Genomic DNA, 12,758 nt, shown 5'->3' on the forward strand with positions numbered 1-12,758 from the left:
GTGCTCTCAGCAGTATAAAAGAGGCGTAAGGGATTGCAGAACATCAGTTTAAATTTGAATGCGAAGCGTGCGTCTGGTGCCTTTATTTAGTTTTTAAAGCGTAGTTTCATTGAAAACAAAATAATAGTAAAGGTTTCGATTTTTTAGTGAAAAAGTACATACGAGGCATCTTATTTTCTAGCACTAAGATTACCTTTCTTTTTTTCTGTTTAGCCTCCGGAAATTACCGTTCAGATTATTATTTCAGAGGATGAATGAGGATGATATGTATGAGTGTAAATGAAGTGTAGTCTTGTACATTCTCAGTTCAATCGTTCCTGAGATGTATGGTTAATTGAAACCCAACCACCAAAAAACACCGGTATCCACGATCTAGTATTCAATTCCGTATAAAAGTAACTGCCTTTACTAGGACCTGAAAGCTGTAACTCTCGACTTCCAAATCAACTGATTTGGGAAGATCCGTTAACCACTAGACCAACCCAGTGGGTTGGCATAAGAGACCTGCCACCAGGCAATGTAACAGATGATGATGACTCTCTTCATAGGTAATGCAACTGTATCATCTAAAAATTATTATTTTTTAAAAACTAGAAATTTTACAGTGAAGTCCAATAACTTGGGAAATTCTAAAAAAGTCAGAGAAAATTTTTAACATATACTATAACAGGTTTTAGATGGTGCCTGCAAATTATAATCATGAACCGAGCAGTTATTTACTCTGTTAAAAATGTTGTTTTCCACGAAAGCATATAAAAACCATTGCTGAAAAAATAAAGGAAATAATGAACAGGATTAAAAAGAAAGAGCACTTATGTAGGAAGTACACAAAAGAAAAGTTATCCGGTTAGAATATAAGGTTAGAAAAAGTGGAATCTTACAACATTGAAGAGTCAGTAGAAGGAGAAAGGAAAAGTGAAGATTGCAAACCAACGGGACAGAGAAGACGGCTTGGAATGGAGGTGGCATAAGAGACCTTTCTTTCTTTTTCCTGTTTAGCCTCCGGTAACTAACGTTTAGATAATTCTTCAGTGGATGAATGAGGATGATATGTATGAGTGTAAATGAAGTGTAGTCTTGTACATTGTCAGTTCGACCATTTCTGAGATGTGTGGTTAATTGAAACCCAACCAACAAAGAACACCGGTATCCACGATCTAGTATTCAAGTCCGTGTAAAAATAACTGGCTTTACTAGGACTTGAACGCTGTAACTCTCGACTTCCAAATCAGCTGATTTTGGAAGACGCGTTTACCACTAGACCAACCCGGTGGGTTATTAAGAGTAGCAGTTAATATGTACAAACGCCACACGATGGCAGATAAATTATATTACCTGCTGCAATTATATTACCTGGTGCAACCATATCGGAGAGGTATCTGTTGAGAGCCAGACTAAGGAATGATTCCTGAAAGAGGGCAGCAGCTCTTTCAGTAGTTGTTAGGGGCGTGAGTCAGGACGACTTAAACGGCCGTATCAACATCACTCAGTCTTCTGAGTACTGCGCAGCTGAAAGCAATGGAAAACTACAGCTGCTTTTTTTCCAAGAAAATGTGGCTCTCTGCATTTTCACATAGCAAGAATGGAGGCGCCTTCCTTGGTAAAATATTCCGGAGGTAAAATAGTCCCCCGTTCGGATCTCCGGGTGGGGACTACTAAGGAAGGGAAAATTAAAAAATAACATTCTACGAGTCGGAGCGTGGAATGTTAGAAGCTTGAAAAAGGTTGGTAGGCTAGAAAATTTAAAAAGGGAAATGGGTAGGACAAATGTGGATATAGTAGGAATTAGTGAGGTTCGGTGGGAAGAGGAAGGCGACTTTTGGTCAGGTGATTTTAGAGTAATTAACTCAGCGTCAAATAATGGGCAGGCAGGAGTAGGTTTCGTGATGAACAAGAAGATAGGGAGGAGAGTGGAGTATTTCAAAACGCATAGCGATAGAATCATTGTAATAAGGATAAAATCAAAACCTAAACCGACAACGATTGTTAACGTCTATATGCCTACAAGCGCCCATGATGATGATGAGGTAGAGTGTGTATACGAAGAGATTGATGAAGCAATTAAACACGTAAAAGGAGATGAAAATTTAATAATAGTTGGAGATTGGAATGCAAGCATTGGAAAAGGCAAGGAAGGAAATATAGTGGGTGAATACGGGCTGGGCAAAAGGAATGAAAGAGGGGACCGACTTATAGAATTTTGCACGAAGTATAATTTAGTAATTGCCAACACCCAATTTAAAAATCATAATAGAAGAATATACACTTGGAAAAAGCCAGGCGATACTGGAAGGTATCAGATAGATTATATCATGGTTAAGCAAAGATTTAGAAATCAACTCGTTGACTGCAAAACTTACCCTGGAGCAGACATTGATAGCGACCATAATTTGGTGATAATGAAATGTAGATTGGGGTTTAAAAACCTGAAGAAAAGGTGTCAGATGAATCGGTGGAATTTAGAGAAGCTTGAGGAAGAGGAGGTAAAGAAGATTTTTGAGGAGGACATCGCAAGAGGTCTGAGTAAAAAAGATAAGGTAGAAAATGTAGAAGAAGAATGGGAGAATGTTAAAAAGGAAATTCTTAAATCAGCAGAAGCAAACTTAGGCGGAATAAAGAGAACCGGTAGAAAACCTTGGGTTTCAGACGATATATTGCAGCTGATGGATGAACGTAGAAAATATAAGAATGCTAGTGATGAAGAAAGTAAAAGGAACTATCGGAAATTAAGAAATGCTATAAACAGGAAGTGCAAACTGGAGAAAGAAGAATGGATTAAAGAAAAGTGTTCAGAAGTGGAAAGAGAAATGAACATTGGTAAAATAGACGGAGCATACAGGAAAGTTAAGGAAAATTTTGGGGTACATAAATTAAAATCGAATAATGTGTTAAACAAAGATGGTACACCAATATATAATACGAAAGGTAAAGTCGATAGATGGGTGGAATATATTGAAGAGTTATACGGAGGAAATGAATTAGAAAATGGTTTTATAGAGGAAGAAGAGGAAGTTGAGGAGGATGAAATGGGAGAAACAATACTGAGATCTGAATTTAAGAGAGCATTAAAAGATTTAAATGGCAGAAAGGCTCCTGGAATAGACGGAATACCTGTAGAATTACTGCGCAGTGCAGGTGAGGAAGCGATTGATAGATTATACAAACTGGTGTGTAATATTTATGAAAAAGGGGAATTTCCGTCAGACTTCAAAAAAAGTGTTATAGTCATGATACCAAAGAAAGCAGGGGCAGATAAATGTGAAGAATATAGAACAATTAGTTTAACTAGTCATGCATCAAAAATCTTAACTAGAATTTTATACAGAAGAATTGAGAGGAGAGTGGAAGAAGTGTTAGGAGAAGACCAATTTGGTTTCAGGAAAAGTATAGGGACAAGGGAAGCAATTTTAGGCCTCAGATTAATAGTAGAAGGAAGATTAAAGAAAAACAAACCAACATACTTGGCGTTTATAGACCTAGAAAAGGCTTTTGATAACGTAGACTGGAATAAAATGTTCAGCATTTTAAAAAAATTAGGGTTCAAATACAGAGATAGAAGAACAATTGCTAACATGTACAGGAACCAAACAGCAACAATAACAATTGAAGAACATAAGAAAGAAGCCCTAATAAGAAAGGGAGTCCGACAAGGATGTTCCCTATCTCCGTTACTTTTTAATCTTTACATGGAACTAGCAGTTAATGATGTTAAAGAACAATTTAGATTCGGAGTAACAGTACAAGGTGAAAAGATAAAGATGCTACGATTTGCTGATGATATAGTAATTCTAGCCGAGAGTAAAAAGGATTTAGAAGAAACAATGAACGGCATAGATGAAGTCCTACGCAAGAACTATCGCATGAAAATAAACAAGAACAAAACAAAAGTAATGAAATGTAGTAGAAATAACAAAGATGGACCGCTGAATGTGAAAATAGGAGGAGAAAAGATTATGGAGGTAGAAGAATTTTGTTATTTGGGAAGTAAAATTACTAAAGATGGACGAAGCAGGAGCGATATAAAATGCCGAATAGCACAAGCTAAACGAGCCTTCAGTAAGAAATATAATTTGTTTACATCAAAAATGAATTTAAATGTCAGGAAAAGATTTTTGAAAGTGTATGTTTGGAGTGTCGCTTTATATGGAAGTGAAACTTGGACAATCGGAGTATCTGAGAAGAAAAGATTAGAAGCTTTTGAAATGTGGTGCTATAGGAGAATGTTAAAAATCAGATGGGTGGATAAAGTGACAAATGAAGAGGTATTGCGGCAAATAGATGAAGAAAGAAGCATTTGGAAAAATATAGTTAAAAGAAGAGACAGACTTATAGGCCACATACTAAGGCATCGTGGAATAGTCGCCTTAATATTGGAAGGACAGGTAGAAGGGAAAAATTGTGTAGGCAGGCCACGTTTGGAGTATGTAAAACAAATTGTTGGGGATGTAGGATGTAGAGGGTATACTGAAATGAAACGACTAGCACTAGATAGGGAATCTTGGAGAGCTGCATCAAACCAGTCAAATGACTGAAGACAAAAAAAAAAAAAAAGCTGCAATTAATACGGTCAGTGTTTCGCCATCCATTAGCGATTTGGTTGAATCAATGGCGTGGAAAGAAGTAAAAAGACTGAAAAAAATTCCACTTTCTAACGACACAGTATAAAGGCGAATCGATGACATGGCTGCCGTTGTTAGCCATCAGATAATTCAAGAAGCGAGTTCAAGAAACTATTTTAGTATTAGATTTGATGAACCAACAGACATGGCAAACATGTCCAGGATGATTAAAGCTAGGAAGAGAGAATGTTGAAAATGCTTACTTCAAACCGTCTCATTAATTTACCTACTTTACATGTGTACTTATAAACGTAAGAAAAATGTCTATAATAAATAGTTTTTTCATAAAATAATTTTATTACTGTCTACGTGTAATGTTGTAGGCTAATTTCGCGACCCCTTGTATATCACCACGACCGTTGAGAAACGCTGTGGTAATGTGATATTTACTTACTTTTTAAGTATTTTTTAACGAAATATTTTTTAATAAAAAATGCATAGGTTAAATTAATGCAGAAAATATAGATATAGAATATGAATCCCTCTCAACTGTCTCTAGCTTTTAAATTTAAATGTATTAATGTTATTACAATTGATCAGATTAAATTTTAATGTTTTGTTTTCTTTTAAACAATAATGTTATATTTTAATATATATTAAATAATTGTTTTTTTAAATAAAATTAAAGCTTTTTCAATAAATAAGATACAGAAACTTATTAAAAATGGATATAATATATATGATGAAAAATATCCCAGTCGTGTACATTTAATACCTCGTAGTATAATTTTGTTGGTTTTATCGACGCTGACCTATAAGCTGCTTCATTCAATGAAAACGTTTTTCCAGTATTTTCATACATCGATACGTTAATTAAAATATTATACACATACTGAATAATAAAGTAATATTAAATTACTACTATTTAAAAAAAGAAGTAATGACTAAAGGGTTATTAAAATAAAATAATAAAGAAAACATTTATGAGCTGTTCAAATAAAATTAGATTACAATTTTGGCATACAACAAATAGATTAAAGATAAATAAAAATAAAATAGCAAAACATATGAGAAAAACCCCGTATCGTATGAAAAAATTCTGATATTAAAATTTTATTACTTCTAATTTAAAAAAAAAAAAGTGTATATATAATTTAATACGAGTATAAGGAAGTGATGTAGTATCCGCATTGGATTTTTTTTAGATGGCGCCACTGAAACGCTATATTGAAAGAAGAAAATAAAGACAAACAAGAATCTAACCAAACTTAACCTACGCTCGCTAACTTTTGACTTGCCAGCGAAGCGAGCATAGGTAGAGTTTGGTTAGATTAGATTTATAATTGCGGTATTAAACAAAAATAATTCCATTTATTCTTAAATTAGTCTGTTTATTCATTCTTTTTTTATATTATTTTCTTATTTCAATACAGCGTTTCAGTGGCGCCATCTACGAACTAACTACAGAGGTAGATCGCCTACTGGATTATGCCTTAATATGCTCGTATATGAATAAAAATTTCACTAAGCTGTAATTTCGTCAGCACGTTAAAAGAACAAAGATAATAAAACTGCCAGACCTTTATCGATTATAGATGCAGTATAGATTGAAATGTAACCTGCAAGTAGCTTCTTCTTTTTGCAGTACTGTTATAATTTGCGTAACGTTCTTTATTTTATTAAATTCATAATTAAAACTACATTTTAAATCTTGTTAATCAAACATCCGCAGTATTCCGTGGTTCACAAAAACAATACTTTGTTATTATAGTTTAACTTTTTTTTTTCTTGTTTTATATATATATATATATATATATATATATATATATATATATATAATTTTTTTTTTTTTAATTTATTAATCTTAATCTGCTGGTTATGACTGTTAAACAGTTAAAAAGCCTTATTCAGTAACACGTGTTATTTAATTTTTCATTTCTTTCTTTCCTTTTTTGGTAATAAAAAATTGTTCTTTTTTGTGAAAGTAATTTTTTTTAAGCGTTTCTCTTTGTTCTTTAAAACAAACTAGAATAAAAGCAACAAGTTATATGTTACCTATTCGTCTAATTATTTAATGTACTTTAGAGGAACGGCAACTTTTGTACAAACATTATTATTTATTATTATTATTATTATTATTATTTATTACGACGAACGATGTCACCGGCGTAAGATAGGAAGTTAAAATTTAATCCTTCAAGTGATAAATCATTATTATTAAAATTAGAAAAACATAAATAAAATTTTAGTTGATCTGTTGAACAAATAAATTTTTTACAGACTTTTGGAAGAAAAATACGGTATTACTTTCGGTCGCATGGTGAGATTTGGAGGTGAAAATTAATTTTCTTAATTTCTGAGGCACGAGGGTTACGAAAATATCATTCGGGTAACATTTTTTGGCTCAAATATTTCCAAAACTGCAACGTCAATTTCATATAAATTTAGGTATGCCGTAGCGAATAATCTGAAGTTGTGAATATGAAAATGCGATGAAGATCCGATCGAGTCGTTTTGAGTTACGCTCGATTTAAAGTCGAAAAGTTTTAAGCCGGTAAAGTCAGAAGCACGGTCGTTATGTTTCCCGCAAGTCGGAACGTCGATGTTTCTTTCTCTGCGGCAACTATTATTAGCAGCATTGTTCGGCGTATTCATGCAGCCTGATTTAGTTTTGAGTCATAATGACTGGTTATGTGTTTGAGCCGTGCAAAAGGAAATAAAGTAATGAGAAGTCGATTTTTTGCGCAGAACTACGCAAGAGTTTCTGTTAACTATGGACTTTGGGAACTCAATTTTATTTCAATAAGAAATACGGTAATTATTCATAAAGATGACGCGCATTCACAAGTTAATGATCTTGGCATATGTTGTTTTCACCGCACCGATTGTAAATAAAAAAAAAAAGAAAAAAAAGTCTGTCGACCGTACTTTTAAATATAAAAATATAAGACGGATATCGGAATTAAATATTAATATTTAATTCCGATATCCGTAGCGGAGTGGTAGCGTGTCGGCTGTTCATTCGGAAATCCCATATTCGAATCCCGGTTAGGCGTGGCATTTCTCATACGCTACAAAATTTCTAATTCGGATTCCCACGCACAAGGTTCCCGCTTATATGGTGAATTAATCATCCCGAAAAATAAATAAATATTAGACGGCGTTAGCGATCGAAGCGAGCGTTAGGCTATGTTTGCTGGTATCGAACAAAGTTCAGAAACTAGTTAATTAAACTAATCGCGCTAACTTTTCATCACAGTCAAACCGAATCGGTCGCAAATTTCAACGAGAATTCATACATCGAAAAATTACGTGGTTAATAGTTAGGTTACTAACGATTCCGTGTACTTCGTACTATATCAACAAACCGGGGATGAAAGATGTCAATATACCCGACCAAACGTAACTTAACTTTCGCTTACCTCCCTAACGTCGTATAATTAACTTAAAATATTAAACTGGCAGTTTTAAAAAGTAAAGAATTTCGATACAAATTCAAAATATTACACAAAAATGATTACTCTAAATAATTACCGAAATAATCGATTTCTGTATAACTACAAAACCGCTGTAAATTTTCGAAAAATAAAAATATGTGCGTTACATTAAATAAAAAATATTTATTTTTAACGAAACATATTTACCGTAAAAATATGTAAAACAATAATCCATTTTCTATTTCAAATAGTTTTTACAACATTTCATTTTCATTTAAAACACATCTTAAGCAGTAATGAACTTAAAAACGTAGCTTCGCTATAATTAATGTTAATATAAAGAGACAACAAAATAATAAAAACGTCGTTATATACATGCTGCCGATTAAAAACCGTATTCAAAATATAAAAAAAAGAAAAACTATATGTTTTGATCGTAAATTTTATTTTGAGACGAAAAAAATTTACACTACTTATATATTGTTTGTACCTCTAATAATAATCCTTAGATCTTAATTAATTTAACAGTTCTGTAACTCAAAATAACAACACAGGAATCTTTTCGAAATTTTAACAGAAGATATCAAAGTATTTATACCGGATCCTTAAAAACAAACGTAAATATTTATTGATTACGTCGTCTTTAAATACGATAAATCAACGTTTGTATTTTAAATTTTCAGTAAAAAACACTAAAAGTGTTACCGTTTCATAGTTACGCAGATTAAAAAGGAAAAGAAGAACTCAACGATCTAGTATTAATTCAATTTATTGTTAATTAATGTTGTTAAATATAGAATAATTATTGCAGGATGAAAATAGCAACGTTATCTTTAAACGAGAAAATTATTTTTAATAATACTCGTATTTAACCGATATAACTTTTTATAATTAATTGTAAAAATAATATTTTTTTTATTTTTATTATTGTTAAATAACACGTTTACAAGAGTACAGCTGATTAAAGGAAATTATATACACGTTTACAGTAATTATAAATATGTCAATAATAGGTTAAACCTAATTAACAGCGTATTAAATTAGCAAAGATTTCGTAGATTAATTAAAAAAAGATGAAAAATAAAAAAAAAATTTTCGTATATTAAAAGTAAAATAATTTTTATTTTTAATTATTTTATAACGAGTAACATATAACACAGCGATGTTTTAACGAGTAAAAATGATAAACATACTCGTACTTATAGAGTTCATCGACAGTCATTAAACAAACAAAAATTAATAATGGATTATTAACGTTAACATTAAAAATGAATTATGAAAAAATCAATACGAGTGTAGTGTACTCTACAACAAATACAACATGGTACGGTTCAGTTTTAAAATAATTGGAGGTTGTGTAATTATTATGTGATAAACATTTATCATGTCGGTGCATTCCGATTCAGTGGAAGGCAACCTTTAAACAGGAACGCACTATTCAGATAAGCAGAGGTAGAATTAATTTTATTTATTACGAACATTATTATATAAATTTCTTGTAAATAAAACTTTTTTTTTGTTGTATTCAAGAGAAAATGCCGTAAGTTACTACATTATAGATAACATTTTTTTATAACATTTTATATTTAAAAAGCAATGTAGAGAACAATTTTTCTTAATACACGAATCAAATTATAATTATTTCTTCTTTCTGGTTTATTATTTAATTTTTTTTACATCTAGCTATATTTTGACGGTATATTATTAAAAATATTTCTGTGAAAACGAACAAAAACCGCTTAACTCGTCAAAAAGTCAAAAATATAATAAAAGTATTATCTAGTAGTCGATTTTTTTTTTTAATTTTACTTAAATAAAGAAAAAGCGAAGCTATTAAAACAGTCGTTTTGTAAGAACTGTAAAAGCCAAAAGACTTTTTTATAAAAATTCTGACAAGTAATGCAAGGAAATAACTTAGACGTTAGCAAACAAAAAAATCGTGCGCAAACTAACTTTTGAAAATGTGTTTTGAATTACTTTAAAACGTTAGATTTATATACAAAAAAAAAACAAATTAAGTAAAATATTTTTTTTTTTAAATCGTATTTTGATTACTTTAGAAAAAGTTATTGAAAAATTTCCTACGGACTTTTAAGTAAAATTTACATTGTGTTATCGTAATTGATTTGACTGTTATTTTCCGCACTTTCTAGCTTTATCACTTTAACAATCGTAGTATCTCCAATCTCAAAATTACTTTTAGCAAGTACTGCGAAACGCGTCAACTACGAATGTTATAGTGACAATACTGGGAAAGGCAGAAAATAACACTCAAATCAATTTTATATAACTTGTGCTATTTAATTTTGCCAGGCTGATCATCCACGTAGACCGCAAATTAAATAATACTGGTATTTTTTTTTTCTGATAAAAGTTTAAAACAAATGGAAAACAAAAAATCATTAAAACCGGTTTATTTAGGCGAGAAATAATCTACAGACCGAATTGTGACGCTTATCTTTTTTACTTTTTTTTTTTAAGTTTATTATACATTTTCTTTGTATTTTTTTTTCAAACTTAGGCTAAATATTTGATTACTTAATTCATTTTTTATTACATTTTTTAACCAACTTTTCGAAGAAAAAGTACGGTATTACTTTCGGTCGCTCGGTGGGATTGGGGAATGAAATTGAATTTTCTTTACGTTTTGAGGTACGAGGAAGGTACGAGGAGTACGGAAAATAACATTTACTTGAGACTGTATATATATATATATATATATATATATATATATATATATATATATGCGTGGCACGAAAATTTCAAAATATCATTCAATTATAAAATTTTATGGCTGGAAAATCTTCAACAAATAAAAATACTAAATCAATGTCACTGAAATTTAAATACGCTGTACTAGTATATCTGAAATTGTGAATGTGAAAATTTGATGAAGATTGGTCGAGTCGTTCTTTGGTACGCGCAACTTAAAGTTGACAACATTGGAAAAACCTCAATTTGAAGTTATGTTGACTTAGTATTAGTGAATTTTTCATTCGCACTTGTGCAGTCAGTCACGGTGATAAACAAGCTGAAACTAGATGCGTGTGCAGGTTCTAATTGTCGGTTATAACGATATAATTTTCTGATGAAGACCTACTTGTTATTTTATTTTGTATAATTTTTTTTTTAACTTAATATTAAAATAAGTAACGGAAAATAAATTTTAATATTAAATAAAGAAAAAATATAAAAGATAAAATAACGAAAAGTCTGTCTTTTGCGTGAACTAAAGAAAGATTTTTTTTATTTGTTAACAGATTTCAAAAAGGAGGTTATCAATTCGACAATTATTTTTTAATGTATGTTACGCAATATCTCCCAGGTTAGTAAACCCGTTTTGATAATTTTTTTTAATGGTTTTGGAATGGTCCTCTATAAATTTTAACCAAATCGGTTGATAATCTAGGAAACATACCAAAAAAACTGAACGGCTCGACACACTTAGCCGCTGATCGCTCGCACAGTACAAAAAGAGGAGGTTTTATAAAATAATTTATAAAAAATAAAAACCGACTTCAAAAAGTAACAGTGCTAAAATGTTACAAATAATTAACTAAAGTAAAAGTATTTACAACAAATAAGTATTTTTGAAGTCTATTCACGTCAACTCAATTAAACATAAAGTTACGAAAAGTTAATATCTCAATCGACCGCTAGGCGGCTAAACGGGATCTCAAGAGCGTACAGAGAGCGAGTGTCTCACGGTCATACCTCATCATGAGTTTGCTAAGGCATATGTGTGCTTTGTGATAATATATGTACCGAAGCATCTACAAAGTATTCTTATATCATATATTTTTACGTCGCATTTTATTGTTATAATATATTTTTGTAGATCTCATTTTATTGTAGTAAAACTTCTTTTACCGATTTTGCGTTGTTTGAAGTACGATTTTTATTATATAGATCGTTTAACTTGTGACGACTTCAAAAATAGTTATTTGTTGTAAATACGTTTAATTTAATTAAATAAAAATAGAATTATCTGTAACGTTTTAGTAGTACTGTTTTTTTGAAGTCTGTTTTTATTTTTTAATTACTTTGTTACATTTGTGATGCTATCGGCAAAAATAATAATTTTAAATAACCGCTGACTGTTTCACAGAGCTGAGAATCCGAGAGATTTGTGCAGCTGCTGTATGAAGGGGTTTATAATCGGTTAACTCTGGGATTTCCCAGGTGCCACATCTTCGTGTCATCTAATGGTATAGACACGGAGTAAAAAGACCTAGGTCTTTTTTTATTTTAAAACATTCATTATTTTCAAAATTCTTCAACGATATAGTAAATTTTGATTTTCATTACTAAATTTACTTTTTTCAGTAATGTGAAATTCGCTCATTTAATTCGCTAAATTGACGTAATTTACAATTTTTTTCTCAAATCTCAATTATAACGTACTTATAAAAATATATTTATCGTTAAAATGTCACCGATTTTCATAGAATTATTAAATTTCACACATTTCCGTGGCAATTTATTCTCAATTTTGAAAATAAGTGCAATAAACCTAAGTGTAATTAACTTATTTAAAACTTTAAAAAGCACAAAACTATAATTTTAAACTCTAAATAAAAGTTTCCTAATAAACAAAATTACAACCCGCGTAAGAAAAACTTTTACAACAAACAGTTTATTGGAAAGTCATACGTGAAAACTACTCGTAATTTAAAACTACGTAATTTTTTCCTAAGAAAAATAACGGCGTTATATTATTCGACGGGTCCTATTTCTAGGCCGTAGATCTACGAGGGCGAGG

The 12,758-nt window shown here is 30.9% G+C and overlaps 1 protein-coding gene across 1 annotated transcript in view; it reads left to right on the plus strand.

Annotated features, from left to right (window-relative positions):
• The first annotated feature begins 9,354 nt into the window (after positions 1-9,354).
• The window catches only part of LOC142328861 (uncharacterized), a 42,510-nt gene continuing 39,106 nt past the window's right edge, over positions 9,355-12,758 (plus strand). Inside the window, exon 1 of the mRNA XM_075372982.1 lies at positions 9,355-9,448. The gene's annotated coding sequence lies outside the window, so the exon portion shown is untranslated. The remainder of the gene's footprint in view (positions 9,449-12,758) is intronic.

The sequence above is a fragment of the Lycorma delicatula genome, chromosome 8 (genome assembly GCF_047948215.1).
Source record: "Lycorma delicatula isolate Av1 chromosome 8, ASM4794821v1, whole genome shotgun sequence".
NCBI classification, from domain to species: Eukaryota; Metazoa; Arthropoda; class Insecta; order Hemiptera; family Fulgoridae; genus Lycorma; species Lycorma delicatula.